Raw genomic sequence first — 20,822 nt, 5'->3', positions numbered from 1 at the left:
CAGAAATACTCCTGGTCTTTTCTTGTCCCCAGCACAAGGTGCACCTGTGTAAGGATCATGCTGTTTAATCAGCTTCTTGATATGCCACACATGTCAGGTAGATGGATTATCTTGGCAAAGGAGAAATGCTCACTAACCGGGATGTAAACAAATTTGTGCCCAACATTTAAGAGAAGCTATTTGTGCAAATGGAACATTTCTGGGATTTTTTTATTTCAGCTCATGGGACTAACACTTTACATGTGTTTTTAAAAATTTTGTTCAGTGTATATTCAGGGGAACCAATTGAGACAAACAACTTACAATATAAAACAGCAAAAAATGAACTACAGGACAGAGCAGATACAGACACACCACATCTCAACAACACAAATAAAACACCACAATCAAAGCAAAACCTCAGGGAATTCATCCCTCATCAGTGTTCTAAACTGCCGCATYGGCACCAAGGATTCTAGATTGAACGGTTCGCCTTAACTGAAGGCTGCTCTACCTAGGTTGATAGAGACACGAGGGACCTCGAGTTAACCAACCCTGTGAGCGGGTTTGGTGGCCAGTATTTTTCTACTTTAACAGAGAAGTGAGATATGTTGCAAGTTTGTGCACAAGACCTTTGTCAACAAAAAGGGAGAAGTGACGTGAGCCACGGGAATTAAGAGGTCTAGCCGACCTTCTAATAAAGGATGCAGCGATGAGTATTTAACCTGTCACCTGTGATTGATACTGACATCGATTTCTTTGTTGTTGATCATGTGTTATCGGGTGACTTGACCGTAATATAACAATGACACAAGTTACATTTACATTTACATTTAAGTCATTTAGCAGACGCTCTTATCCAGAGCGACTTAAAGTTACCATTATTTCCCATAAGATAAGAAAAGGGTTTTTAGGTAAATCAGTGGTTTTAAACAACTCAATGTTACATAGCATATTCATTTGCATAGTTAAGAATTTGGCAGAATATATGCAGTTTGGGAATAAACATTGTCTTGCTTCCTCCATAAAGAAAAATAACTGATTGTACTTCATTTACTGAAGCACTTCTTAACAAACTCCGTGTAGATATTAGCGCTTATTAGAAAACGCATCCATCAAAGTACAGGGGGGGCTTTTTTGGGGGCTTTTTTTCTACGACAGTGTTACCTGAGTCAGCTTAATCATGTGGCTGGGATAGAATGATACCGATYGCGGTTGTGTGAATTCATTGGCAATATGTTGGACGTCAGGGGGAACGTGCTGTATAATTTTGCCTGGAGTGCTCCTCTTTAGGCCTGCTGTGAGGCAGGAGCAGTGTGAGAATTAGGGGAAAGTTCACCACAGAGAATGCCTACATTATATGGTAATTCCCAAGGCCCAGAATTAACTGCTGGGGAGCAAGTAGGCAATTCATGAGCTGGGGCCAGACCACAAAGAAAAGGAGTTAACCCTCTCATGTCCGTGGTGGAGGCTAAGTAGGTGAAAGGTAACTGGGAGACTTCCTACAGTGCTTGGCAGTGAAACTCGCTTCAACGGAACTGTACATCCTGGACCAAAAATCCATTCGTTTGATAAAGGCTCAGGGACTTTATGAAGACGGTCAAATAACTTTTTGTTTCAGCAAAACAAACAGGCTTTTGTTTTCCAATTTTAGGAAGGATATAGACTTACTGTAAACAAGAACAAGAATGTAAACCGTTTGCTTTGGTATCATTTGGTTACCAAAATTAGTGGCGTAGCCAGAAATTTGTTGGTGGGTGGGCCTGCAGAAATGTGGATGCACCCCCCCCCCCCCCCCCCACACACACACACAATTTGTTGGGCAAAGAGAAACATGTTTTATATTTCAATTATAGGTGGGTTGTTGACTGTGATAAAGGCACTGGATTATGAGCGGTCTTGTTTGCTAAATGAAGTATGCAGTGACATGCAGTGAGCTTGGTTCTATCTGCATAAAAAAAAGATTTCTTGACAGCCTTGTTATGTTCAATGTCCTTTAGTGTGTGTGTATATATAGTACTCTAAATATATCCCTATTCAAGTTCAAAATGATGCATATAGAACCTTATAGTCCCAAGCTCTCGTTTTGGTGCATATAGCTTTAGAAGCACAGTGACATATGCCTAAATGCAGTCACATTCGTGACTTATTGGGGGTGTGGCTTTCAGCTAGTTTTTCTTAGTGAGTTCCTGGCAAGTTCACGTGTCATGTTATATTTAATCAAATCTGACTAACCCAGTGCACTGGTTGCTATGAATTCTATCTGATGGTGTTTGCATGTTTAAGTAAAAACACAAATAACGTCCTATTTGGAACATAACTTCTCTATTTCATTGGGTGGGCCTGGTTCCCCAGTGGGTTGTGCCTACGCCCATGCGCTAAAAGTTATCTAATATGATTTATAAGGTCAGAGTTACTGACAGAGACTATTTGAAAGGAAACAGATGTGTTGCTGAAAGCTTTTGAAAAGCTAACAAACCCCCCCCCCCCCAAAAATGGAAAAGCTGAGAAGTGTTTTGTTTCTGGCAGGAACATGCAATAACAATGTAGCCTAACCACAAACGTGTGGTCGTATCTCAAGACCAGAAATATCAAAATAATGTTGCGAACACAAATTGAACAAAAATACTCACTGGTTACTGATTTGTATATGGAAAGAATATGCATGTGTTTCATTACAGATGGAGGGAAGGGAATTGACGCGTGTAAAGGGCTAGAACAGAGTTCTGCATTTGGGGACTGGAAGGTTCCCGTAGCCTTCTACTGCCTTTTTGCTGGTGCACGCACCGCACGTCGTGCCTGGGCCAGCTGACGTCTGAGACACAGCAGTTTTTTTTTTAGAAGCCAGAGGAAGTGACCCACTGCATACTGTACTAATGTGGTTCTGCAAGTCAACAGGTTATTTCATAAGTAGTTGTTTCACCGGTAATGTGACTGATGGACTGTGTCACGAACCACAGACTGTTCTAACCACAGAAGCGTCATTCAGTCAGTGTTAGAAGTTGGCTTTAAATATGTTTATACAGTTGAAGTYGGAAGTTTACATACACTTAGGTTGGAGTCATTAAAACTAATTTTTCAACCACTCCACAAATTTCTTGCTAACAAACTATAGTTTTGGCAAATCGGTTAGGACATCTACTTTGTGCATGACACAAGTAATTTGAATAACAATTGTTTACAGACAGATTACTTCACTTACAATTCACTTACAATTCACTGTATCACAATTCCAGTGGGTCAGAAGTTTACAAACAGTAAGTTAACTGTGCCTTTTAAACAGCTTGGAAAATTCCAGAAAATGATGTCATGGCTTTAGAAGCTTCTGATAGGCTAATTGACATAATTTGAGTCAATTGGAGGTGTACCTGTGGATGTATTTCAAGGCCTACCTTCAAACTCAGTGTCTCTTTGCTTGATATCATGGAAAAATCAAAAGAAATCAGCCAAGACCTCAGAAAAAATTGTAGACCGCCACAGGCCTGGGTCATCCTTGGGAGCAATTTCCAAACGCCTGAAGGTACCACGTTCATCTGTACAAACAATAGTACGCAAGTATAAACACCATGGGACCACGCAGCTGTCATTGGGGCGGCAGGTAGCCTAGTGGTTAGAGCGTTGGACTAGTAACCGAAAGGTTGCCAGATCAAATTCCAGAGCTGACAAGGTAAAAATCTGTCGTTCTGCCCCTGAACAAGGCAGTTAACTGTTCCTAGGTCTAGACTGTTCCTAGGCCGTCATTGAAAATAAGAATTTGTTCTAAACTGACTTGCCTAGTTAAATAAAGGTAAAATAAAAGAAATACCGCTCAGGAAGGAGATGTGTTCTGTCAAAGTGCAAATCAATCCCAGAACAACAGCAAAGGACCTTGTGAAGATGCGGAGGAAACGGTGACAAATATATCTATATCCACAGTATAACAAGTCTTATATCGACATAACCTGAAAGGCCGCTCAGCAAGGAAGAAGCCACTGCTCCAAAACCGCCATCAAAAAGCCAGACTACGGTTTGCAACTGCACATGGGGACAAAGATTGTACTTTTTAGAGAAATGTCCTCTGGTCTGATGAAACAAAAATAGAACTGTTTGGCCATAATGACCATCGTTATGTTTGGATGAAAAGGGGAGAGGCTTGCAATGAGGGACTGGTGCACTTCACAAAATAAATCATGAGAAAGGAAAATGATGTGGATATATTGAAGCAATATCTCAAGACATCAGTCAGGAAGTTAAAGCTTGGTCGCAAATGGGTCTTCCAAATGGACAATGACCCCAAGCATACTTCCAAAGTTGTGGCAAAATGGCTTAAGGACAACAAAGTCAAGGTATTGGAGTGGCCATCACAAAGCCCCGAMCTCAATCCTAWWAAAAAATGTATGGGCAGAACTGAAAAAGCGTGTGCGAGCAAGGAGGCCTACAAACCTGACTCAGTTACACCAGCTCTGTCAGGAGGAACGGACCAAAATTCAACCAACTTATTGTGGGAAGCTTTTGGAAGGCTACCCAAAACGTTTGACCCAAGTTAAACAATTTAAAGGCAATACACTCAATTAGTATTTGGTTCATGTAAACTTCTGACCCACTGGGAATGTGATGAAGGAAATAAATCATTCTCTTTACTATTATTCTGACATTTCACATTCTTAAAATAAAGTGGTGATCCTAACTGACCGAATATGGAATTTTTACTAGGATTAAATGCCAGGAATTGTGAAACTGAGTTGAAATGTATTTGGSTAAGGTGTATGTAAACTTCYGACTTCAACTGTATAGATGTTTTCCCGTGTTGCTGGTGATTGTCGATATTTAGTTGGTTTCTTATTTGGGGATGTTTATCCCCCATGGGTCCAATATTTTGGGCAGTGATTGAGAGAGGAATGATACCTCAGGGGATGTAATTACCATTCCACAAATAAACATGTACAGTAGATTAATACCTCAARCCTTATCTTTATCATGCTTAATAAGTTGTTTCCAGGAAGAATCACCATACTCTTTAACATGGTCCTGCATAACAAAACAAGATTCTCTTGATTTGAGTCTTARTTACATTATGGAAGAGAACCAGCATACAAAATACAAAACCAGTGAAGGAAGCAATCAATAGTCTCCRTCAATAGTTATAAGCAGGACATTCCTAGGACAGACTAAACAGGAGTTTAACTAAGCAAAGTCAAGGATGCTGGAGGCTACGGGAATATGACGCATTCCAGCCGTCTGTGACTGATCACCGGAACCACAACTACAGCTGCTTATTCAATTTCAAAATGGACGTTCCCCCAGCATGACAACCTTTAACCTAGATTCCAAATGCAGAACATTTGCACAGCCAACTGAAKGAGAAGCATCCAGCTGCAGATTATGCGTGCTTCTCAGATGTTATTTTAGCATCTCACAGCAGAGATCCTTTTAAAGTGTAAATTCAGCCATGCTTGCTTCCCCCTCAGGACTTAGTGGTTTGGCGGGCCCAGGCAGAGGCCAGCTTTTAATGGGTTAAAAGGTATTATTGTAAAACTGTAAAAACATATTACCTTTTAATGTGCCATGAACACAACCAGTCATGATATTTTCATCTGATTTGTCAAACGAAACCTGCTTTTTCAAGTGATATCTTCTCACCTTCATCAAAAATGATTCCAGCATCTGAACAGTGTACTGTGCACCCGCCAACGTTCCTTCAATTTGCAAGTGTCTGAAACTTTTAAAAATGTTTTATTTTTTTAAATTTCACCTTTTATTTAACCAGGTAGGCCGGTTGAGAACAAGTTCTCATTTACAACTGCGACCTGGCCAAGATAAAGCAAAGCAGTGCGACAAAAACAACACAGTTACACATGGGATAAACAACCGTACAGTCAATAACATAATAGAAAAATCTGTATACAGTGTGTGCAAAGGAGGTAAGGCAATAAAATAGGCCATAGTGGCAAAGTAATTACAATTTAGCAGTTAACACTGGAGTGATAGATGTGCAAGTGGAAATACTGGTGTGCAAAAGAGCAGAAAAACAAATATGGGATGAGGTAGGTAGTTGGTTGRATGGGCTGTGTAGAGCTGCAGCAGGGCCAGTTGCTGCGGGGAGTGCAGAGCTGTTGGCCCGGGGTTGGTGTAGCCAGGTGGAAAGGATGGCCAGCCGTAGAGAAATGCTTATTGAAATTCTCGATTATTGTGGTGACAGTGTTTCCAAGCCTCAGTGCAGTGGGCAGCTGGGAGGAGGTGCTCTCATTCTCCATGGACTTAACAGTGTCCCAAAACTTTTTGGAATTAGTGCTGCAGGATGCAAATTTCTGTTTGAAAAACTATTTCACCAGAGAAAGCATCTTAGCGAGCGAAACAGCGCCCCTCTGTCTTACTGTATGTAACCCATGTATCTGGTGCTGTCTGGCCAAAAAGTGACATGTCATACTCTTTCTGGCCAAACAGCATCAGATACATGGGCTACACATACATGTCCTCTGCCTTGACAGCGATGGCAGTATTAACAGCACCACCTGTCTTTTTATGGAAGAAATGCGTTGGGGGGGCCTCAAGTGGGGAAATTGAGGCATGAGGCAATTTCCTCTTCTGCCTAATGGTAAGTCTGCAACTGCCTTCATGTTAGCAAGCAGGCTAGATAGTGCTTGGTATCAACAGCCAATCCAGTAGGGGCTGGAAACTACAGTGAGCTTCGATTGGTCAATAGCGACACGATGTCGCAGAGTATTTGCATGAAGTTCAGCTTTCCCCAGCTTTGGTCCCGTCCTGTTCACGTCCCTCACTCATGCTCGAATTTGCCCAACGGTCGCCCGCCCACTTTGCTTCCTTCATTGAAAATGATCATCGCCCTGAACGTGCTATGCCATGTGGATCTCTTGTGTTAGTTGGTATGTTYGGTGTGTGTGTGCGCAACCTGAACTCGCAACGTCTTCCAGGGCGGCCGTGTGCTATGCACGTACCAGTTGTGCGCACTAGCTCTGCTACAGGATGTTATATTAGTGCGTTTAGTATTGTAGTGGTCCAAGTTGGGAGAACAATGACTGTATATATGAAGTGGGAGAGCTATCTAGCTATGTGTTCASGATGAATTTAGTTTGGATAATGTTTGGACACAATGTTAACACCAAAAATCACTACAACCAAGCAATYACTGTTGTGCTTTAGCTGTCACCTTGATAAATTGGCTAAACTGACTAGCTAGCTAGTAGCTTAGCGGCTAGCGAGCAGCTAGCAGCGCCAGCTAGTACTACCACAGATAGAACAATGAGCCAGATGGTTCACTGGATGTATAAATCTGAAGCATCCGGTTGGCATTTCCACTCACTACCAACTGACGGGCCGCCCCCAGGTGGTAAGGGTAGGTAACAACACATCCGCCACCCTGATCCTCAACACGGGGGCCCCTCAGGGGTGCGTACTCAGCCCCCTCCTATACTCCCTGTTCACTCATGACTGCATGGCCAGGCACGACTCCAACACCATCATTAAGTTTGCCGATGACACACCAGTGGTAGGCCGGATCACCGACAACGAGACAGCCTATAGGGAGGAGGTCAGAGACCTGGCCGTGTGGTGATCAAGACAAAGGAGATGATTGTGGACAACAGGAAAAGGAGGACTGAGCACGCCACCATTCTCATTGACGGGCTGTAGTGGAACAGGTTAAGAGTTTCAAGTTCCTTGGCGTCCACATCACCAACAAACTAACATGGTCCAAGCACACCAAGAYAGTTGTGAAGAGGGCACGACAAAGCCTRTTCCCCCTCAGGAGACTGTAAAGATTTGGCATGGGTCCTCAGGTCCTCAAAAGGTTCTACAGCTGCACCATCGAGAGCATCCTGACTGGTTGCATCACTGCCTGGTATGGCAACTGCTCGGCCTCCGACCGCAAGGCACTACAGAAGGTAGTGGGTACGGCCCGGTACATCACTGGGGCCAAGCTTCCTGCCATCCAGGACCTCTATAACAGGCAGTGTCAGAGGAAGGACCTAAAAATGGTCAAAGACTCCAGCCCCCCTAGTCATAGACTGTTCTCTCTGCTACCTTATGGCAAGCGATACCAGAGCGCCAAGTCTAGGTCCAAGAGGCTTCTAAACAGCTTCTACCCCCAAGCCATAATACTCCTGAACATCTAATCAAATGGCTACCAGACCTATCTTGCATTGCCGCCCCCCCCCCCCCCCCCCTATTTTACGCTGCTGCTACTCTTTGTTTATTACTATGCATACTCACTTAATAAATCTACCTACGTGTACATATTACCTCAATTACCTGACTAACCGGTGCCCCCGCACATTTGACTCTGTACCGGTACCCTCTGTATATAGCCTCGCTATTGTTATTTTACTGCTGCTCTTTAATTATTTGTGACATTTATTTCTTTAGGTATTTTTCTTACAAGCCCTTAACCAACAATGCTGTTAAGCATTTCACTGTAAGGTCTACTACACCTGTTGTATTCGGCGCATGTGACAAATAACATTTCATTTGACCCGCCACACACACACATATACTTTGACACTCGCCACATATGCTGATGCTTCTGTCTCATCTATCCTGTTGCCTAGTCATTTTACCCCTACATAGCTACCTCAATTACCTCTATCTCTCATACGTGCAGGTGTATGAAAACGTGCAGAGATTCACGTGGATATGCAACTACCGGTAATTTGACGATTTGTGTTATGCTTAGTGTAAGCCAAGTTGGAGAGTCCTACATGGAAAAACTCACTCCTGCCCTCTTGTGGTGCAATTGCATGACAACTTATGCTCAAATTCGGGAAAAGGCAGAGGAGCCCCATCAGCGATTGCCCTACTTATCTGTCCTCAGTCTAAATACCACACCACACCGAAGCAAATCAAAGCCAGGACTTTTCCCCCTCTCATCCCAAGAGACGAGACTATTTCATTTCACCGCTGCATACTCAGCACCTCCCAAGCAGAAGTGGTGAGAGAGAGGATTCCTGTGAGCGCTTAGCAGATGCTGTCTATCTTGGTCCCCAGTGTGTAGGAACCCACCTCAGATGCTCGCTCTTCAATGTTTGACCGCTGCTTCTTTGAGTCCATTGTGCTTAGCAGATGCTGTCTATCTTGGTCCCCAGTGTGTAGGAACCCACCTCAGATGCTCGCTCTTCAATGTTTGACCGCTGCTTCTTTGAGTCCATTGTGCCAAACTTCTGCTCGTATTTGTTTTTGTATACATTTGTGCACTTCCTACTCTTAAAATTCATATGTGAGGCATATAACGTTCTTTCAAGATAAAGCCTAGGAGTGGGCGATGTAACAGAATAATTCTAACATAAGATTATAGAATAGGACAGAATATCCAGACCATATCGGATTTTTGAGGAGTATAGTTAATTTATGCTTGCAATACTTGACAAAACTAGGGATGATTTAATTACAGAACCTTCAGAAAGTATTCATACCCCTTGACTTTTTCCATATTTTGATGTGTTACAAAGTGGGATTAAAATGGATTTCATTGTCATTTTTTTTGTCAACGATCTACACAAAATACTCTGTCAAAGTGGAAGAAAAATTCTAACATCTGTAAAAAAAAAGAATGACAAATAAAACACTATCTTCATTAGATAACTATTCAACCCCCTGAGTCAATGCATGTTAGAATCACCTTTTGTGAGCAATTGCAGCTGTGAGTCTTTCTGGGTCTCTAACTTTCCACACCTGGATTGTGCAACATTTGACCATTATTCTTTTCATAATTCTTCAAGCTCTGTCAAATTGGTTGTTGATCATTGCTAGACAATYATTTTCAGGTCTTGCCATATATTTTCAAGCAGATTTATGTCAACACTGCAATTAGGCCACTCGGGAACATTCACTGTCTTGGTAAGCAACTGCAGTGTAGATTTGTGTTTTCAGGTTATTGACCTGCTGGAAGGTGAATTCATCTCCCAGTGTCTGGTGGAAAGCAGACTGATCCAGGTTTTCCTCTAGGATTTTGCCTTTGCTTAGCTCCATTCCGTTTCCTTTTTATCCTGAAAAACTCCCCAGTCCTTAACGATTACAAGCATAACCATAACATGATGCAGCCACACACTAGGCATGAAAATATGGAGAGTGGTTCTCAGTAATGTGTTCTATTGGATTTGTCCCAAACATAACACTTAATATTCAGGATTTTTTTTGCAGTATTACTTTAGTGTCTTGTTGCAAACAGGATGCATGTTTTGGAATATTTTTATTATGTACAGGCTTCCTCCTTTTCACTCTGTCAATTAGGTTAGAATTGTGGAGTAACTACAATGTTGTGGATCCATCCTCAGTTCTCATATCACAGCTATTAAACTCTGTAACTGGCCTCATGGTGAAATCTCCGATCGTTTTCCTTTCTTTCCGGCGACTGAGGAAGGATGCCTATGTCTTTGTAGTGACTGGGTGTATTGATACACATCCAAAGTTTAATTATTAACTTCACCATGCTCAAAGGGATATTCAGTGTCTGCTTTTTAAATGTAATATATATTTTCTTTACCCATCTACCAATAGGTGCCTTTCTTTGTGAGGCATTGGAAAACCTCCCTGGTCTTTGTGGTTGAATCTGTGTTTGAAATTCACTGCTCAACTGAGGGACCTAACAGATAATTGTATGTGTGAGGTACAGAGATGAGGTAGTCATTCAAAAATCGTGTGAGACCATGCAATTTATGTGACTTTTACTCCTGAACTTATTTAGGGTTGCCATAACAAAGGGGTTGAATAGATTGAAAATACATTACAGCATTCATTTCTTAGTCGTTTAAAAAAAAAAATTCTAAAAACATAATTCCACTTTGACATGATGGTATTGTGTAGGCCAGTGATAACAAATCTAAATTAAATTGTTAGGTTAGATTACTCGTTGGTTATTACTGCATTGTCGGAACTAGAAGCACAAGCATTTCGCTACACTCGCGGTAACATCTGCTAACCATGTGTATGTGACTGATTTGATTTCAGACTGTAACACAACAACATGTGGAAAAAGTCCAGGAGTGTGAATACTTTCTGAAGGCACTGTATGTCAAAAGAAACGCAACGATTCTTATAACATTGCAAATACCAAAACCGTGCACCATTCACACAGCTTACTATGCCATGTGCCTCATCAGAAAAGGTTCCTGTCAGCCTGCCCTCATTAGTCCACATACCTTCCACTCACACACACCTTAGCTGAGAATAATGATTATTCATAATAATGATTACAACTCTTTGTATAAAAGTTGAAATCCTTCCAAAAAGTGCATGAGTCACCTCAGACTCCTGAATGTTGACTCACAAACTATCAWCAGTAGGAGCACCAAAGACAGCTAACGCCAACTTTAGCTTTTTGATTCTCAAAGGTCAAAGAATTTAAGGAATGCATTTTCTGGTATCAAGTAATTATTATGTCAAATGTTTTTAACCACGTAATTTCTAAGTGTATATACCAGCTAAATAGCAGTCTATAAAATAAAGAATTTCTGAAAATAAGCTGCCACCCCTTTTCGACCTCACGTCACTTCACCTCAAACGTGCCCACCAGGATGGATGTCCGCCCTGTGACCCTCTGTGTTATTTGCTCAGGTCATGTTTAGCTGCCAAATGGTTTGCATTGCTGTGTGCACAGCAGCAGCACACTGTCCCAGGATCACCTCTAATGTCACTGGCTGATTCATGAAGGGAGGACACGGCTTGAGCATGCCTGAACTTGGCACAGGGGCCAACGCATCATGTACTCTGCATGCTCTGTGGTACCCCCAGTAAGCATGGGCGACAGCTGTTCTTCAGCTCGGTTGTGTCAGGATGGCCGGAGTTTACTGGCATGCTTACTGGAAAACATGCCCACTGGATAAAGTAAGGGTAGACAGCGTGTGTGTGTGTTTTTAACAGAAGTACTGCAAATACAGTAGGCATCTTTTCATGTTTGTCAGCTTCTTGGTAAGAGGAGAGGAGGAAAGGGCCTGATACTGTAGTCTGGCTAACACCTAACTCTCGTAGTCCTCCTGACTTCAGAATGGCTCCTTTTGATGTGGTTGGCACAATGCGTGGATAACGAAGGGGGCTGTGCTTTTACTGGTATGCTCTCCTCTGTCTTTCTCATTCAAACACCCACATGTACAGCCACACACAGCCCACAAGCGCCGCCCCCTTCCATTTACAACGGTTGAATTTTCAAATCCAAACAAGGAGAGGTCTCAACCCTCGAGGGGGAAAACAACAACAACAACAACAACAACAAAACTTTAGCGAACCAATCAAACCCATCACACAATTTCTAAGCGAATATTGCATTAACAAACAGCCTCCTTTCCAGACCAGTGTGGTCACAGCTCTCCTTGCGCTGTGAGTCACTTGAGTCGCGTCAGCCAGGCTACTGCTGGCCGCCAGGCCTGCCATTAAGATATTCAAAATATTCTGCTACTAGTCTCTCTCGCTCTCTCGCTCTCTCTCTTTATATATATATATGTATGTATGTATGTATGTATGTATGTATGTATGTATGTATGTATGTACACATACTGTAAAACATACATAGACACGAGTATGCTCTTGCGTTTTCTAAGGTGGATCAGTTGTTTGCCAGCTGAGAAGTGCTATACCGTAGGGTTCGAACCTCTGTCATGCAAGGTTACAGAGAAGACCAATAGATATCTCAACTTACACAGATGCTGCCTCTGGAGTTCAGTTAGTTCTCACAGCTTTTCCAAATGAGAGTCCCAGCTTGCAGGAAATGTTAAAAGAATGGAAAAGTACAGAATGTACACACAACCCAATTTGGGAAATATTTYCACGTTAATTTGACCTCAGAAGCTGTGGACTTTGTGCATTCTTTTCAAGACATCCAAATGGAGTCCATACGTCGATTTAACCGTTGCAAAGCTGACAAAAACAAATTCCTTTAACTAAATGATGTGATTCATTCATCCTTCTAGGATTCATGTGTATGATCAGTATGGAGAATGCACTACAATGACGACTGTAATGTAGATACGCTGTTTAATTGATAGCTTGTAGTTACTCTCATTGGCACGGTGTATTGTAAATAGCCAACAAGGTTTTGGTTCATTCATCTTTTGACAACATCATATCCCTTTTATCCTATTTAGTGTTGACTGGCCTGCCCCTCTTTTCAGCAAATAGATAAAGCAAAGAATTTACCACTGTGTACTACCGATTTAAAAAAATAGTTTGTACTAGACAAAGATATCTGTGGTCAGCAAAATGTGTAAACATACAGTATAGGGTTTAGATGTGAATTTATCTCATGAAACATTCCAGAGATAATACCCTACAATATCAAAATATGTAAAATCGGTGGGGACATGATACACCACATAAATGCACTGAAGACTCAAGTATCATCAACATTATGTACGGGCTACTCTATGAACGGCTCCACAACTACAGTAAGTCTTTTGTTTACTTCAGATCCAGGGTCAAGGATGGAGTTCAACTGGTCTCCTACTAAATCCATTAGCTAACTGTAAATAAAGAGCATGTGTTCTAATTGTCTGGGAATTCAGTTCATTTGGGACAGCACTTAGGCCTAACTGAAGTCCAGGCCCAATTTTTATTTTTTTACATTTCTGTGGTCTGAAACATGTTATGGAAGGGTTGTTTTGTCTAGCTTGGGCGTAAACTACAAAGCCGAGCCTGTGGAAACAGCATCTGGAATGCTATGTATATTGAAAACTCTTTCCCATTATATGTTCATGCAGCTCCATTTTCCAGCATCTACAGTATATTTATAATTGTATGCCGGTGTGGAGATGCAATCTCATAATGGCGACAAATGTCTACCCTTTGAAACATAATCGCAACAGTTCTAAGCAGGCAGCCGAGCTGTCAGTGGCTAACTGTTAAGTGCTAGCAGTGAGACACTGGGGGAAATAATATTGGTTACACAGTGTTCCTCCTCATTTGCCGGAGACCTGACCCCACCACAGCAGCTGTGCTCTCTCCTCAAGCACTGAGAATTCCCCATGAGTGGTTAACGTTGAGGAGTTGTCCCGCTCAAGACCTATTTAGGATGACATGAAAGCCCTCGTCTGAGGTCTCTATTTGGATGCCTTCAGTTCTACTGTGAGACCCGTGACCATATTTGCAAAGGGTTTGCACTAGTTAAAAGTCGGCACCTGGAATACTTGCCAGATGGAAGAAAACATAACAAGTGAAAGAAAGATGACCTTTTGTGTGTGTAAATAACAGGTGCAACCTTTTGCACTGCCAGATATGACCCTTAATCTCTAATGGAAAGAAAATGACCATCTCAAACAGGAAAAAGGCAACGTTATGCCTACAGATGTCAGATCTTAACACGATCACTCTTTTGTAGCAGAACATTTTCCTGTTGCATCAGGCAATTCAAATGAGCCTTGTGATTACTTGAAAATGAGCAGTTCTCTTTCTCTCCATGTAGGGGCATTCGAATCACTAGGATCAGGACTTGCTATCAAAATCATCCTCTCTCTCACTCAAACGCTAAGCCTAGGTCCTATTACTGCAACATTCAAATGTACAAAAATCTATCTGTAATGCAGCCATACAGATCAATAACCGTCGTTTTATATAGTTTAATAATACAAGATATTGTTCTCCACTATCCTACTACATACCAGTGTGGATTGTATCCTAAGATGACACATTAACTGTCAATGTTGTTCAATCGTGGCCTGGGGTGGTCTAGCGTTTATGGCTGCTACCCTCAGTGCGCAYATAAAGGCCTACTGTGTTGCCGTGGGTTAGATTCTGGCCCACTCCCTTCTGGCACAAATAACTCAATCCCCCCCCTGTTTTGACTTGATTTTAGTTACACATTTCAAATATAGACATTCCAAAGATATTTTACCTCCAATCTTGATAAGAAATGACCATACCAGACACTTTTGGATAGCATAAATAGGAAATGAATAAAATTATAACATTAGGCCAACATTAGTTTCTATTCATACAGTGTCGGGTAAATTGCCACAGTAGATTTGCCGTGGTAAACAAGGAAATACTCTTTCTATTGTGTGGAATGCTTGTCAAATAGATAGATAAATCGCCCTTAGTCCATTAAAAAAGGACTAAGATGGTCCGATGACAATACCAACCAGAGGGCAAACATATATCTCAAAAGTCTTTGGTTGCAAGCAGGAAATGTCAGATCATGAAATGTGAGGGCAAGCAAAAAAAGTTAAGAAAAAATTTAACACACTGAAAAAAATGTGTGCAGACCAGAATGAGGCTCTCTCCTCACTAGATTGTTCCTGCACTGAGCAATTACCATCTTCAGAGAGCGTTTTTTTATAATTGATCTGCAGATAATCTATGTCTGGAGCTCCAAAAAGCAATATTAAAAGTATGCAAATCAGGGAGCCAAATGAACGGCTCATTCACATACAGTGGGGAGAAGAAGTATTTGATACACTGCCCGATTTTGCAGGTTTTCCTACTTACAAAGCATGTAGAGGTCTGTAATTTTTTATCATAGGTACACTTCAACTGTGAGAGACGGAATCTAAAACAAAAATCCAGAAAATCACATTGTATGATTTTTAAGTAATTMATTTGCATTTTATTGCATGACATAAGTATTTGATACATCAGAAAAGCAGAACTTAATATTTGGTACAGAAACCTTTGTTTGCAATTACAGAGATCATACGTTTCCTGTAGTTCTTGACCAGGTTTACACACACTGCAGCAGGCATTTTGGCCCACTCCTCCATACAGACCTTCTCCAGATCCTTCAGGCTTCTGGGCTGTCGCTGGGCAATACGGACTTTCAGCTCCCTCCAAAGATTTTCTATTGGGTTCAGRTCTGGAGACTGGCTAGGCCACTCCAGGACTTTGAGATGCTTCTTACGGAGCCACTCCTTAGTTGCCCTGGCTGTGTGTTTCGGGTCATTGTCATGCTGGAAGACCCAGCCACGACCCATCTTCAATGCTCTTACTGAGGGAAGGAGGTTGTTGGCCAAGATCTCGCGGTGCAGTCGTCCTGTCCCCTTTGCAGAAAAGCATCCCCAAAGAATGATGTTTCCACCTCCATGCTTCACGGTTGGGATGGTGTTCTTGGGGTTGTACTCATCCGTCTTCTTCCTCCAAACACGGCGAGTGGAGTTTAGACCAAAAAGCTCTATTTTTGTCTCATCAGACCACATGACCTTCTCCCATTCCTCCTCTGGATCATCCAGATGGTCATTGGCAAACTTCAGACGGGCCTGGACATGCGCTGGCTTGAGCAGGGGGACCTTGCGTGCGCTGCAGGATTTTTGGCTGACCAGTGGGCAATGGCTGGCCTGGTTTTCTGATTGGCTGAGCCGAAGTGGCGCGAATTTACATTCAAAGTCAAACTCACATCATCAAAGAGAGTGAGACCCGCTCTGATTCTGAGTCACTCACTCAAAACACAAAAAACGGAAGGGTGGTGCCAAAAAAGTTAGAGACCAAAAAAGGGCTAGAGGCCGACACTGCTAAATGTGTGAGGTGAGTACAGTGGAGGAAGGAAGAAAATAGAGACACAGATGTACTGCCAATTTCTTAATATGTTGGCTCTATATGTAATAGCAAATAACACTTAGGAGTGACAGACAGACAGAGAGACAAGGTGAAGCAAAGACGGCGTGAGGGGGGGAGGTGATATAGGCTGGTGGCTGAAATGCCTAGGCTGAATTTTTGTCCCAGTCCACCCCTGGCAATTTACCTCTGATCACATCTGGCTACTAACCCACAAACAAAAATATCCTCAGGAGTGAAGACATGCTTCACCTCGAGCCTTGGTGGAGATACAGGGTTTGACGGAGAGCTAATGGACTTAAGAGTTTTGATGACAAGCTATTTTGAATACATTTTATTGGTCAAGGGGTCGTGAAACTTTCACACTGACGTAAAGGGTAACCAATAGTATCGATTTATGAACAAAAATGAAAATCACCAAATTTGGAGTTGAGGATTTCATCCGACAGCGATGATATAATAAACAGCTACCCTGAGTATACCAAACATTAGGAACATCTTTGTAATATTGAGTTGCACATGTTGTCATATTCTCTTTGTAGGTGTGTCAGTGGGCTGTTTTATTGTAGTATTTTGATATATTTTTTTTACGGTCATGAAATTACAGCATCGTTTGTCAATCCCCACATGAACTCTCTTGGCTATTTGACCATACAATCACTCGATAATTTCATACCTAAGTCCAACATTGATTATGAACTTAATGCACCTAATATTTCATTTAAAAAATTACATTTCCTTCCAGTAACCACTTTCTCTTGCTTTATTTTGCAGTGACCCATTTTGACTACCAACACAACAACTGAAAAGCAAAACAAGCATTTTGGGAGTTCTGATAAACATGATCATTTCTTCCCAGACCAAGTACGACCGCAATGTGGCTGATAACGGGGTAAAGTGCTGCGCCCAGTTGCTGGAATGCCAAACAAAGTGAGTCCTTGTTGTTCAGCTCCCAACTGCCTGTTATGGCGATTGAGTGGCGTTGGCTTCGGCAGCACMGAGTACACAGTTAATCAGCTTCATCACAGCAGTGTTTACTAAAGAAGGGAGGTCATAACTCTTTTTTTACACCCCCCCCATCACTCAAAAACGGGCCTAACAGCAGCAACATGTCTGACCCTGCCTCGTGGCTCCAGCATGCAGTCACTCTTTGCACCTGCTATTTGCACTGCCACTTTGCTGAGTAGTGGGAATATTGGTAAACTGATATACAACAACCGATATGCGACGTGGGGGACTGCACCTTTGAAAATAAATAGTTCTAGATTTCATTGACCAATCCCCAGTGCTATTTGTATGAGCTGGTGAAATGCAAAAAGTCTGAAATTGTTTTTTCTAGTGCTGAAGTCCCCTAGCGCTCTTTCTCATTCCCACTGTGTCTTTCATGGTCACACACATGTTGAGGACATACACACTCAATTCCCCATTCTTCATGTCCTTCTCATGGTCACACACACTTGATCATCTACTGCACAGGATGGAAGTCGGCAGCTTTAGGCAGGTTGTTTACTGGTTATTGGGCTAGCACAAGTTCAGAACATCTTAATGAACGAAATGGCGTCAATGCAAATGAGAGTATTTGTGCCTTTTTTTTTTTTAATTTGTGTTTCTCTTGTCTTAACTTATTTAATGTGCTTTGCTTTCATGCCCCCAAGCTGTGGGAACTTGGCCTCCATCTTGGAGCTTAATTAAACTTGTTGTGCTGCAATTAATGGCAGGAAATGGATTCTCTGTGCTTAAGGTTGCACTGCAGTTCAGAGAACCAGTGAATGTCCGCTAGTTACCTCAGAGGCGGTTGTCTGAAGGCCTCCCTCTGTGTCCTAAGGGCCCCATTAGTAAATATGAGCACCATGACTGGGACCACTGTCCGGGTCAAGGGCAGTAAATCAGAGGCCCCGCTTCCCCATGAGGTTCCCTGACCCCACCACAGCATGTCCTGCTACACAGCATGAGAGTGACAAAGGCTCTGCCAAGTTCCAAAGATGCCTTTTACAACATGTCCTCTACATGCAATGGGGGATATAATTTAAACAGTGACACAGACTCCAATTTTAACATTGATAGGTTGTTATATTGGCACAGGATCCACTTTTTAGCATGGTTGAAGCTTAATACTCCGCTGTCTGGCTTCCAAACAAGGTTATCAGGATATGTTTGGAAGAAACCTGAGTAGTAGGTTAGGTGGGCTGTCCTGAAGCCRTCCTGTTTGTCGTGCCAAGTGTCTGAAGGAACCTTTTCAAAATCACCACTAACGATCTATTGGTCGGATGGAGCTAGTCTTACRTAATTGAACCTCCATTAAAAATCTCTTTCACTTTGTACATCATGAATTTTAAGTCTGTAAGGTCTGTGATACAATTGTTAGATATAGCGCAGGGTGCATAACTTTGGTTCTCTAGGGCCAGAGTGTAGGCATGTTTTTTGTTTGTTACTGCCTAATAATCAGATTGCTGGATGGGGTAGCCAGTTATGTTAACTGCCATAAATCTAATTAATTGCCTAGGACAAAAGAAAACCAGCATAACACAGGAGTTTTGCACCTCTGAAATACATAGTATATGAGGTGTAAAGCAATTTCTAAGTGCACAGTAAAGATTACTATATGAGAACTTGTCTCAACAAGTACCTCAGATTCAGGCGCCATGACCAAGTTTTCATGTTTTTCTTTCCGCCTGCGGTTGGGTTGGCAACTAGGCATGTTGTTGTTGTTGTTGTCTCGAGGGTATATCATAGTCAAGTCACCCTGCTGTTTTTCCCTGCTCTGTACAAGTAGAGGCCTGAAGGCCTGTGGACAAATAGAGAGGGTGGGGGAGAAGAGAGAGAGGGAGAGAGTTTAGTTTATTAGGATCCCTATTAGCTACTGCACATGCAGCAGCTACTCTTCCTGGGGTCCACATAAAAAGTACAAATACATGACAAAGTACAGAACATTAATAGGCAAGAACAACATTAAAAATAAAGATTCATATTCTTATATACAATACATTTAAATTCGATCTTTAGAAAGAAGCTAAACATGCTTTTGCCTGAGTACAGTAGCGATGTGTGGGTAAAATCACTGGGGAAGCCAAGACAGGGGCTATGTTTTGTGATAATTTCTTTGTTTGCTCTATAACCTGTTCATATGCCTTGCCACCAGTGGAGGCTCATCAGAGAAGGAAGGGGAGGACCATCCTCATTGAATTTTCATGAAAATAAACATGGTGAAATATTTAACATTTATAATCATTGGCCAGTATGGAGAATTAAGTAAAACCACAAGTTCAAATCCCTATCTCCATACATGGCTAGTTTAGGAAAGGGACAATTTTAGCTAGCTAGCTACCGGAGGACAACAACACAACAAGATGCAACAATTCAAGTATTGCTCTCAATGTGATGTGATTGGTGTGAAGACAAAATCAAAACTGGCTTCACTTTCTTTTGGTGCGCCAGGACTATTCCAACTTGAGCTCATTCAGCCAATCAGCATTGAGTTAAACTATTATTTTATACTTTTATCAAGGGAGGCCAAATGTTTGCTGGCTTCCCTTGCATTCAATGCTACGGGTGGCAAGAATGTCATACTCTTTTTTTCCCAGACAGCATCAGATCAGATAGATTGGCTACAGAGACAGAGGGGTGCTGTTTTGCTCGCTCGGATGCTGTGATAATTGTTAGAGCCTCCTGGATCGATGATTAATTGAAAAATGTTATGGTTCAAAGAAATTATGCAGAAAGGTGGAAAACAAGTCAGGCTACTCAGATGATTGGTTAACATACTGTCAATTGACAAATGCTGTGACTAAACAAAAAAGAAATCTTGCAAATTGAAGGAAAATTATGAAACGCAGAGAGACAAAAGATAAATGATTTTATGCTACAGCTAGCTAGCACTGCAGTGCATAAAATGTGGTGAGTAGATGACTCAAAGTGAGAAAAGAACAATAGTTTAACAGTTTTGAACAGATTTATGGAACACTGGTCACTTTAATAATGTTTACATACTATTTTACTCACTTCATATGTGTATACTGTATTCTACTATTCTAGTCAATGCCATTCCGACAATATTTAATATTTATATATTTCTTAATTCCATTCTTTTACTTTTAGATTTGTGTGTATTGTTCTTAATTGTTAGATACTACTGCACTGTTGGAGCTAGGAACACAAGCATTTCACTACAGCCGCAATAACATCTGATAAATATGGGTAATTGATTTGATCAACTTCAATGAGCAATGGAGATTAATTGGGTTTTCTGCCCATAATATCATTTAAGGTGCTCAAGTCTTTTCCCATTGCTTTTTCTGTCAGTTATCTTGTATGTCCGTTTCTGCTTGAAAAAAAACACCCACCCCCACCCCCCCCCCCCCCCCCCCCCCCCTTTAACAGAATGT

The sequence above is a fragment of the Salvelinus sp. IW2-2015 genome, linkage group LG32, assembly GCF_002910315.2.
Source record: "Salvelinus sp. IW2-2015 linkage group LG32, ASM291031v2, whole genome shotgun sequence".
NCBI classification, from domain to species: domain Eukaryota; kingdom Metazoa; phylum Chordata; class Actinopteri; order Salmoniformes; family Salmonidae; genus Salvelinus; species Salvelinus sp. IW2-2015.
This window is presented reverse-complemented; position numbering follows the sequence as displayed.